General features: G+C 30.8%; 1 long non-coding RNA gene across 1 annotated transcript; it reads left to right on the forward strand.

Moving 5' to 3' along the window:
• Positions 1–3191: 3191 nt before the first annotated feature.
• LOC129806455 (uncharacterized) lies at positions 3192–3558 on the forward strand. Its single transcript, XR_008752166.1, has 3 exons — positions 3192–3251; positions 3315–3417; positions 3480–3558. It is a non-coding gene; the product is annotated as an uncharacterized LOC129806455 (long non-coding RNA).
• The last annotated feature ends 8577 nt before the right edge of the window (positions 3559–12135 follow it).

Consider the following 12135-nt stretch of genomic DNA (forward strand, 5'->3'; position numbering starts at 1 on the left):
TAAAAAAATACATTGTAGTGAGAAAAAATTAGACTTAAACATGTTGTAAAACGTAGAAAAATCAGTTTTGAACAATTCTTCAATTAAATAAAAGAGAATTTAATACTGAATAGAATAAGCCTTTATTCGATTCCATCGATCAATAAGTTTTTTTTTTAATTTGTCCTGCCAATTCGATAAAATATTAAAAATGATATGTGGAGAAAACGTGCACCAAATTTTGTATATTCTCCCGAGTTCTTCCAAATCTGTTCGGCGTTCTTTTACTTTCGTCTCTATATCTCAAGAAATATTTTGAATTGGCCTCTGAAATTTTAACTACTCTAACACCATGAGGAAGCAGTTTCCTGAATCTAGTAATTTTTCAAGTTCTTCCAATCCTGGCTTCCAAACGGTAAGAGATATAGACTTGAGATCTTCGATGACATGTCCTAAAATGACACTATCTCGAAATTAATCTCTTTTTTCACCACTTCCTTCTTTCATTTGCTATATCCCACTAAAATACGTCAAAAATTAGTTTTTTTTTGAAACTTTTCCCAAAATTGGCCTTGGAAATTTCGTTTATTTTCGGATAAGTTTCGGAGGTAGTACATCTGTACATTTCGTTCATAGATATCTTTCACCTGAAAAATTGTCATCTTGAGTGTCTTGAATTATTTATGGTCAAAGGGCCTAAGGCACCCGATGTGGTCAAAAAATTATTTAAGATGTTAATGATTTAAAAAAAAAAACTCTTTCAACTTTTAAAATACTTTTTAATTTCAAAATGGTTTTATGGTCATTTAGACAAATTTAACCCTCTTTAAGACCTCTCTGTAATGGTGTCTACACACTAGAAGCAATTTTCGTCAAAAATTGCCTTTTTAAAAAATTCTGACGTTTCTGCCTCCAAGGACACGGAAAATTTTGTTTAAAAAGGCATTTTTTAAAGAAATTTCTACTAGTGTGTAAAGGCCATAAAGAGAATAAGAATTTTTATCTGAAAATAAAAAAAAGTTTCAGGTACTAATTTTAATGCGAACAGTTGTTTTAAATTGTAATGCTGTGGTTCAACTGGGTTAGTGTCCGAGCGTCATATTCACTTTGTCAGTTTGCTTTGTGCTGTTCATCAGTTCACATCGTGTGTGCGGTTGTTTCTAGAACAGGAAAATTTGTGAAGAATGTGTAAACTACGTAAAAAGTGCTTGCAATTCTCTCGGATTTGAGAAGTACAACCAAAGATTCACTGGTAAGTTTTCATTTTATTTCATTTCAAGAAATATTTTATTGTGCTTTTGAGGAGAATTCTGAGGAAAATTTCAGTAATTGAGACTAAAAAGATTTCCCTTGCTCACGGTAATAATATTCGAATTTCTAGGATATGTTCCAATCCTTATGGTATTTACTTTCATCACATTTGAAAATTTGCTACGCACATGGCAATATTTTCTATGTGTATAGTATATGTTCCGTTGCGCATGGTATCTCTTTGTTCCACATTCACCAATTTCCTTTGCACATGGTAATAATGCTTATGTTTCTTGTGGGTATTCCAAAGATCATAGTAATAATTACTTTATGTCAGGCACTTATCCCTATTTGATAGATCTTTTTCTTATATTAATTTTTAAACTTAATGAAACATGTTTTAACAAGTTCTTGATTTGTACATATGAAACACAAGCAAATTTAGGCTTATAGTATCGGGAAAGACGGAAAGGGGAAAGCCATTCCCATTTTCTCAAACAAATCTTTTTGCGAATATTTTTTAAGGTTTATTTAAATATTAATTAAACTTTTTTTGCGTTTCCGAGTTATTCGATTTTTCAAATTTTGAAGTTTTTCTAAACCTTACTCGTGTTGTGAATCATCTCTTGGTATCATGTAATTAAAATGTTACAAATAAATCATGAATTTCATATTTCTTTTTGTTTAAGTCAGAGTGTGAAAACCTTTTCTCAAGTCTCGCAGACTTTCTTAAGAATTGTTCAAATTAAATAAAGATTTAGGGGAAACTGGGGCATCACCAAACACGGGGTACCACCAAACACTGCGATTTTTTAAGCAGCTATTCGACTTCAGAGGACAAGACTTACAGAAATTTATAGGCATTATAGGAATGCTTGTCCACTGAAGGAATGGTCGAGATAGTCCAAGTAGTTTAAAAATAAAAATTAGTGTTTGGTGCTACCCCGTGTTTGGTGGTGCCCCAGTTTCCCCTAATATTAAATTTTTCAATACAGATATTGATTATTTACATAAAAGAGCAAAGGAGCAATCAATTGAAATTTTGAAAAATGGAGTATTACATTTCCTTGAAAAATAGCTAGCGGTTTTAAGTTTATCTACTTAAAAATTTATTTTTGCTTTAAAAAAAATATTTTGGGTAGTTAAACTCAAAAATGAAAACTCTTTTCTTCAGGGAATATAGTATTTACCACAATACCACCAACCAAAAATAAAAATATCAACATTTTTAAATTTGGCATATTAAATTTTTTTTAGTATAAATTTTTTTGATCAAAAACATTACTTCAACACACATTAGGATTTATACACTATTTCTGAAATTAATTTTTAATTTTTATCAAAAAAGAATTCAAAAGACCATTACAAAAAAACTTGAGCAGATAATACGAGAACGAGTATATCGTTTTAAAGAGTATAAAATTATCTTTCAAATAAAAAAAAGAGTAAGAAGAAATCTCAACCCGTTCGCGAGCTTAGACACACTTAATTTTATATACATATTTAATTTCTTTCACAATTGTTTTATTTTTGAGTAATCAAAATAACATTCTCTAATGCGTAGTTTATAATAATGATACTTTTAAAGTTGATTTTATTTTACATTAATAAATCTTGATATTATTGGTCAAGGTCCTGAAATGGTTTTCAAGATTATTTCTTGAAAATTTTACACAGATTAATTCATCTGCCACAATTCTGGAAAATACCTTAGAATCTTTGATAACAACATCACCATCTAATCTTAAAGAGGAACAAAGCCTCTACAAATCTTTCATGCAGGTAATTTTTTTTAATTACATATTCGGTCTCGGTGTACAATATTTTTATATAAATATGCAAAATGAAATTACTACCGAAAGATTTAAGATATTTTGAATGGAGATTTTAAGGACTTCATAGGTGTTCTTCTTCTCCAGGTGTTCTGTTTTTCGTAATAAAACCACCAACTTGCGAAAGGAGCTAAGTGTAACAGACTGTAACCAAAAGAGATGCCTGGTAGCTTCATGGTGCTTATGAAGGTATTTTTAATCAATTCCCTTTTTTATTTTATGTTTATTTTTATTTTATTTTATTTTATTTAGAACCATTCTAATCTAAAGAAGACCTTTACAAAACTTAAAAAGACGGAGTCAAAGAAAACAGCGACACTTTAACCAATTGTCATGATCGTTGGAGATTCTTACAGTAAGTTTGTAATGTTTAATGTTAAATGAAAAGCTTCCTCTTATTATATTTTTGTTTTACAGAGATGGAAGTTGTCAAAAGCAGCCACGTTTTTATAAATGAAATTGTGTTAGACTACAAGGATTCGATGTCAGCAATCAAGGACACACCTTTGAGGATTTTCATTCAGCATGCTGTATTCTACATGTTCCTGGCAAACGACAAGTATGCAACAGTGAGTGGAGGAATTAATCACCGCGACGAAGTAATTTTCATCTTAACGAAAATGCAATTCAAGTGCTCAATTTGTAAGTTTTTAACAAATAATCTGTACTTTTCATTTAGCCACAACTCTCTTTTTAATTTAGTAAATCTATTTAATGTTCTATTTGTGACAAAACTTTGAAGAATAGTGTCGCATTTTGAAAACCCGTAAGAAAACTTCACAAAATACCCACAACGGTTAAGATAGGTTCTTAATATTTAGAAAGAATGTGATTTCAATTCAAATAAACCCACAGTTGTTTTATAAGTACCATCAAAATCTATTCATAGTATCCAAGACCTCAGATTTTTCTTTAATTTTTGGAATGTGAGTCTTATTTAGGAGTTCTCTAAAAAGTAATCAAAATTTTAGAAAAGATTAACAAAGAGTTTTCGAAGTTTTCAGAAGCAATTTAACTGTGAAGTTAAAAAATTGCCAGCTCAAAATGATAAAGATTCAAACTTTACAAAATGTATTTTAAACACTCTTCAAGATTATTCTGGACAAATTGGCACTGGGTGTAAAAGAATACAATTTCTTACGCCTCCATTTAACAACTTGTCTCTATAAAAGATGTCGTAATAAGTAACAGAATGAATGCAGTTAAACCTAAAATTGGTTTTATTTTACGAACAGAAAATGTGAAAGCACACGAAATATCGTTGAAAACACATTTAACCACAGCTTTTGACAAATGAAAATGTGTTATAAACTATTTTTGAATGTAAAAGGTTACTAAGAGATCAAGAACGTGTTTGAATTTTAAAATTTCAGACAGATTTTCGGAAAACTTTGCTAATTACCTATTTAAATAATGATTATAGTTTAGCCACTAACAATTTTTTACAATGATTTCGAAAAAAAAACAATGCATTTGGTCCATTTGGTAGTCGTGCTGGTTATAATGTGCGACAAATAATGAACCTTTTTGCGGGTGTCTGTGTCGAGAATGCCAAACTTGTTAGAGGGTCATTTAAGGATCTCAAATCTGAAATCCTTCTTTCTGGGTCACGTTTAATTTTTTTTAAATATGCATTTTTAGGTTTCTGATGTTTTCCAAATTACAAAAACTTTCAGTTTTAAAAATTGTCATAAATGATAATTCTATTGAGCTTAAATAGCGTGTAAATGGCATGTCCTATAACGCCTACAAACCCTTCTGAAACATGCCAAGGACTTATGATGTAAAAAAGGTGAATTTTTAGAACTTTTTGAAAAACACCGTAAAATGTACATTTTTATGACTTTTTTCATATATTAACCAGTCTCTTGCTTAAATAAAATGCTCTATAGATAGACTACTATGGCTAAAAGTTAGTGTATTTTTAATATTCTTTCATTTCGTCTTAGTTTAAGCTTTCTATCTTAATCCGTTCACTGGCAATGATTCTTGGAAGAAATGAATGCACTTGAAAGTTTTGTATATATTCAAAAAAGATCCTGTGAATTGATGACTCTGTTTAACCGTTTAACCTACTGTAGAGCCCTTCTCATGCGTTTTTTTTCTTGTAAAAATTATTGTGAATGAAGGGATTAAGATAGAAAACTCAACCTAAGACGAAATAAAAATGTTTAATACACTGACTTTTATCCTAGTAGTCAAACTATAGAACTTTAAGCGAGAAACTGGTTAATATATTTAAAAAAATATATAATTATGAAATTTTATATTTATAATTATAAAAAATATAAAAAAAAATCTATGAAACTCGCCTTTATTTACAGAGTAAGCTCTAGAGTATTTAGAAGGGTTGTAGGATATGAAATTATACGCAATTTAAGCTCAATACAATTAACATAGGACAATGATTAAAACTGGAGATATAAATTTTTGAATTTTGGTAAACATCAAAAAACCAAAAATGCATACACAGAAAAAATATTTTGTAAAAATGTTCGTAAATGTTTGTGGATTCCTATAGGGAAGTTACGAAATGCTCGTGAATCGTATAACCCACAAACAAGTTCGTAAAAGTTTTCTACAGTTTGTTCGTAAATGTTCGTAAACACACAAAAAATGTTCGTAAAATTTTGTCATTTGTTCGTACATTTTTGCTTTCCTGTCGAACATTTTACGAACAAATGACGAAATTTTACGAACATTTTTTGTGTGTTTACGAACATTTACGAACAAATGTTTGTAAAAGTACAAAAATGCTTGTCAAGTGATCATGTTACGAAAAATATTTTTTAAAAAAGTACAAACTTTTACGAACTTGTTTGTAGGTTATACGATTCACGAGCATTTCGTAACTCCCCCATAGGAATTCACACACATTTACGAACATTTTTACAAAATATTTTTTTTTCTGTGATATTTAAAAAGCAAATCTGTACGTGATCTAGACAGACGGATTTCAGATTTGAGATCCCTAAACGAATCTCTAACAAGTTTTAGCACTCTCAACCTAGGCACCCAAAACGTGTCGCACAATGCATCAGCCATTAAAGGCTACATATATGCGATAATGTTAACATTTAAAACCTTAACTTCAAACGATATTGAAAGTAGTTCTGTGTGATATGCATGATTTCCTTGAAGAAACTTATTTTTTGAGTTGGCACTTTTTTGAAATATTTTATGTTTGAAAGCAAATGTTTCAATCTTTTCGAAATCTGTTATATTCGATATTCATATAACTATGTATAATGAATACTTATATTTTGCTTAAGTTTTTTATGTTAGATTTAAGAATATTCTCATTGAATAAAATATGCAATGTTTCTGAAAAAGTTCATTTAATGTTTTCTTCTATATACTTCTGACATGACCATTTCACTTTGCCAAAAATACATTTCAGTTGGTTCATGTCTCAGGAACTAGTACCTAATTAGTTTGGAATAATAACAAACTAATATCGATTTGATTACAATCGTTTTGTAGTTGTTCTCCATTTGAATATAGAAATACTTCCTATTAACTTGCTTTTGTTGCTATGCTCTTATTCCTTCGATATTTCTGTAGATCGACTTAGAAGCAACAGTAGTCCCTGGGAAGAATGAATTTTAATAAGACATATTTCGCTACGCTACTGTATTATAATTTTTAACAGATTTCAATTTTAAACTTTCAGATTTACTCTCTATTTCAGATGGGCAAAGAGAAAAAAAACATGAAATTAGTCCTACACTCAAAATTACATCTTCATAGTCTTTTTTGCTCTTTGCCCATCTGAAATAGACAGCAAATCTCAAAGTTCAAATTAAAATCTGTTCAAAATTATCATACAGTAGCGTAGCGAAATATGTCTTATTAAAATTCATTCTTCCCAGGGACTACTGTTGCTTCTAAGTCAATCTACAGAAATATCGAAGGAATAAGAGCATAGCAACAAAAGCAAGTTAATAGGAAGTATTACTATATTCAAATGGAGAACAACTACAAAACGAATGTAATCAAATCGATATTATTTTGTAATTATTCCAAACTAATTAGGTACTAGTTCCTGAGATATATTGGAATTTCTGCTTTTATGGATGGGAATATTACCCATACTACATGGTAAGTGCTACAAAATATTTAGGACGAAATCCATTGAAATATGGTATAGTATACTTTTAAATTTGGTAATACTACCAATAATGCATGGTATTTGTTACAAATGGACTAGGTAACATTTCATTAAAATGTGGTAAAATCTACTACAGTGAAGAGGAATATTAGACATACTACATGGTAACTCTTACAAAAATATTAGGAAATATCATATTAAAATATGGTAAAATATACTTTTGTACATAGGAACGCTACCCATATTACATAGTAACGTGTACTAATGGACTATGTTGCATTCCTTTAAAATATGGTAAAATATACTTTTGATAAAGTTAATTTTACCCCAACTACATGGTAACAGTTCTAAAAAAGGATAATAACTTTTCCAAAAGATATTGGAAATCTTACTATCTGATCTGGAATATTTTCTATATCACTTCGTATTCAGGCCATGTTATATGGTAAATTATAATCATATTTATGATATAAGTACAATTTTACCTAATAATGAATACTATATATATTGTACCTATTCCCATTCTGATTGGTATTTGACAGTATATAATTCTTATATACCATATGTAAACTTTGGAAAAACTGCTATATGTTTGGTAATTAATAATAATTATATGTATTAAATCCCATTTAAATGGTAAAGAAAAGTGCTGATGGATGATCAATGTAAATAGTAGAAGTTACTATGCCCATGAGAAAAATGATGATTGATGACTGATCATTTCCGGATTACCATGTAGAGAATTACCAATGGCTTGGATTTTGGTGCCGTATATTCCCAGGTTATATTAATTGCTCCTATGTAGTTTTTTCAGTGAAGGAACCAAATTGTAAAACTAAAGTATTAAAAATATACAAATAAAAATGAAGTACTAAATTTATCAAGACAAAAAGCCTTGTCCAAATTGTACCATTGTCCAACTTGTACCACTTTACCCTAATTGTGTACTACTTTGAAAGGTTCATGAGTTTCCCTTCACGACTGCTAGAAAAGTCATTCTGTAACCTTGCGCGAAACGAGTCGGGAGGTGTGTTGAAATTTTCATTAAATTTAAGATTTTCATCAATATTTCAATTAAATAGGGTAAGTGTGCCAAATTTCGGCACAGTTGCATGCAAGCGCCAATGTCTCAAGTTTGAAATCTAATATTTTTAACCCATTCAGTCAATGTACCAGAAATACTTAAGATAGAATGTTCATTTTTTAGGATTAGTTTCCTACAGATTAATAGATGAATTTTTTGAAAAGAAAAAATTTATCTATTATGGGGGCGCGGAGAGCCCCTGTCAAACACACCTCTTAACGGTCACTGAATTTAAATTCTGTACATTAATTCATTACAAACTCTGTTGCTTTAGATAGAGTAACTATCCAAGAACACAAATTGGCAACTAGAATTCAACACAGGAAAGAGGAAAGAGGCCAATTTTAACAAATTCGACGGGATGTCGTATTTTCCGTCCGCCATTTTGAGCAAAAAATTTGCATGACTTTCCGCGAAGCGAAGAAAGAAAAACAAAATGCATTTCTATCCCTGTCTGACTATTTTTCCCAAGTAATTGAAGAACTAAAGTTTCTGAAAATCCATTCCCGAGAACAATTCGGTTAAAAATTGCCCAGGAATAAATCATTTAAAATTACTCAATTTGCATATGATGTGTAATACCATGGTAAGGAATGGGTTAATACAATTTATTTTTATTACTTCTTCTTAAGGAGTCTTGCTTGAAACCTATTAGACAGTTTATCGTCTTTGTTTTTTTCTAAAACCCTTCTTAATTTATTTTATAAAGAATAAAAATGTAGACATAGCATTTGTGGCCTATTCCGTCACACCTTCATTCTCATAGTTCCTTGCCCTTCCGTAATTCTTCTAATGTCATTTTCATATCATCTTGTTTGTCAAAACGACATTTTCTGTTATTTTTTTTTGCATTGTATAATCTCTAGAGTATACAAAAACTACAAATTCATGGAAATTCGAGGAACTAAAGAGTGTCCAGAATTACAAGCTGGTCGAAATTTGATACATTTACCCTGACTATGGAAAACACTGGAATTGACTATTAGAAATGATGTAGTATTGTTTGCTAAGCTGATCACCGAGTGATAACTTCATTTTCATCGGAAAATTGACAAGTGAAACACACAATCTCAAAGTAATCCTTTTACGTGAAGCTATCGCAAGCTACAGAATCTCTTTTTCTGTCACTTTTAGTGAAGTCTTCTATTCACCAATTTTGACAGATGATCGCTTCACAGAGCTACAGAATACCCCCCTCCCCTGATCGAGAGATAAACTTGTGTGTATGATAGAGTGTGAGAATGAATGATATGGGAATGTTTCCAGGTTGGATCCTGTGGGGTTTCTACGAAACTGTGAGTATGAAAATGGTGTGAATGTTTGCAATACGATTGCTACAAGATTCTGATACAGATCAATGTAATTATTACTCTTTTTCGATGTAAAATTTCATCTCGACTGAAGTATATGCTTAAGTGCTTTCGCTTTAAGAATATACTTCAGTCAAGAAGATTTTCGTGTGACAAAGTTCATTGACTAGAAATATGCCTAACAGTGTTTTATGAAGACATGTGCGTGCATCACACGTAATATTTCGCTCGGAACATAGGGAACTTGACGTCAAGAAAGTATTAATAAAGAAAATGATAAAATAAAAGAAAAACGAAAAATTGCAAAATATATTCATTTTGAGATTTGAAAGAGTTATTTTAACTCTAAAAAAGAATTTTTTAACTCTTGAAACGAGTTATTTGCACTCTTTTGTCATGTAAATTTTAGGACAAAAAGTTAAGACAACTCTTCCGAATATTACACCTAAATAGAAGTAAAATCAACTCTAAAATATAGTTAATCGAAAATCACAACGAAAAAGAGTTAATTCAACATCGATTCGAGTTAGTTTTACTCGATTATTTTTCTGAGGATAGGAATGGGGCAATGGGGTTAACTTCCAGAAGGATAGCGATGAAGGGTGCTCCAGCATGTTCTGGTGTAGACCCGCTCATTTTGTTTCGGTGTCTGTGATTTAGGCAAAACGGGCAAAACCGTTTTTGTCGTTTTTCGATACTTGAATGCCTATATTTTCGATTATGCGGAACCGATTTATTCCTCAACAAGCGAAGAGTTGTTTTCCTTTACATGCCAGATAATCTGGACAGATGAAGTTCGTAAAGTTGTAGAGCGTTTGGCCTATTCGACACATGTCAACCCAGTCGACGGCCATGACCCACCAATCCTAATCCTTTATTCCTTTGACACGCCCAATCCCTACCATCCTTATGGGTGCTGAAAGGTTTCTTTGGGGCTTTTATTGTTAGATAAATGTCCTCAGTCTTCAGTGAGGGAGCATCAGTCGCCGTGGACGGTTCACTCTCATGAAGTGAAAAATGGGTGGCACCTTCAATTCTCCAATTTCCTTCTGAGTGTTTGTAATTTTATTTAAGTGAGCCCCATTTGGGCTTACACACCAGGGGCTCTGTAGTCTCATATATGTCAGAAAACGTGAAAAAATCGAACCTTTCCTTTAATCAAAGATATCTCGAAAGCTAAATCTGTCCTTAAAAATCTTGTATGAAAATTCGATTTTGAGTTAAATTTTTAGAGGTAAAGAATCACACCGAGCCAATTTTATCCGTTTCGGCTGCCAAGAACAGCTTACTTGAAGCAATTTTTTACCTTTAAAATTCAACATTCAGAAAAGAACATTCAGTCTCTTTTTTTACACACTAAAAGTTCAAAAGAAATTCTAGTTAATAATATTAATTGAATCAGAATTTTTAATCATTAAGTATCTACCGAAGCTCTTCTAAAAAAGTGAAAAAGAAATCTTTAGGACACCAATTCCTTATCTTAAAATCATAGGTGGACCTCAAGATTACTACATAGAGAGTAATTTTTACTTAAGATATTTACTAATAATAAAAACATTCCGTAAATTCAGTTCTTAATCGCCAACGTTTGCCCATACATATGAGTTTTTTGGGCCAGCGAGTGTAGAATTTATGGTTTAATAAAATAAATATTCGACTATCTTTTGAATTTATCAATGATCTAGAACAAACATAGAATAATACCCCTTTCTATCAAAATTTCACATTTTAAATAATTTTTTTCGTACTCCAATAGAGTCAACAGGTCTGGAAATAATTAGTTGACTCTATCGAGGTCCCACTGTATTATCAATTTAGAACTTTCAATTTTATTCCAAATAATTTCAGAAATATTAAAATTGTTATTTCTACTTACCAAATTTTTAATTCACTGCTTTAGTAAATTTTTAACCATCGTTTTCATTAATAATCTCAAAATTGTACTACAGTCGAGTTCCTCAAATTTGAACGACGGTTGAGTTCAAAATGTAAAATTTGAGGTTATGTGAAGAAAGTTTTGCATAAAGTGGCATTTTTCTCTGGTATTTCCTCAATATTATCGTATTATATTAACTTCCGCAACAAATTCCATTTCTTTCACAATAAATTACATTGATATATTCTCTAAAGTTGTTTATCTTAATTGATGGAAAGTGCATTTCACATAAATTCCGTTACGTTTTTGAAAATATCGTTCAAATTTGAGGAGTGAGAAATGTCATCTATACCCCCCAAATGTTCAAATTTGAGGAACTCTACTGTATATATTTTATTAAAAAAAATACAATTACCTATTTTAACATGGAACCATCATCCATGCTGAATGTAGAACCTACGGTTTGAGTAGGGTAAAGTGATACAAGTTGGACAATAATGGTGATAATGGTACAATTTGGACAGGGCTTTTTTTTTCTTGATAAATTTTGTACTGTATTTATCAAGAAAAAGGCCATGTCCAACTTGTACCGGTGAATTGTCCAACTTGTAACACTATGTCCAACTTGTATCACTTTACCCTAGTGAAGAATTTAAAACAATAAACTCGGAAGAATTGGATATTTTCGAAGT

Source organism: Phlebotomus papatasi, chromosome 3 (genome assembly GCF_024763615.1).
Source record: "Phlebotomus papatasi isolate M1 chromosome 3, Ppap_2.1, whole genome shotgun sequence".
In the NCBI taxonomy this organism is placed as follows: Eukaryota; Metazoa; Arthropoda; class Insecta; order Diptera; family Psychodidae; genus Phlebotomus; species Phlebotomus papatasi.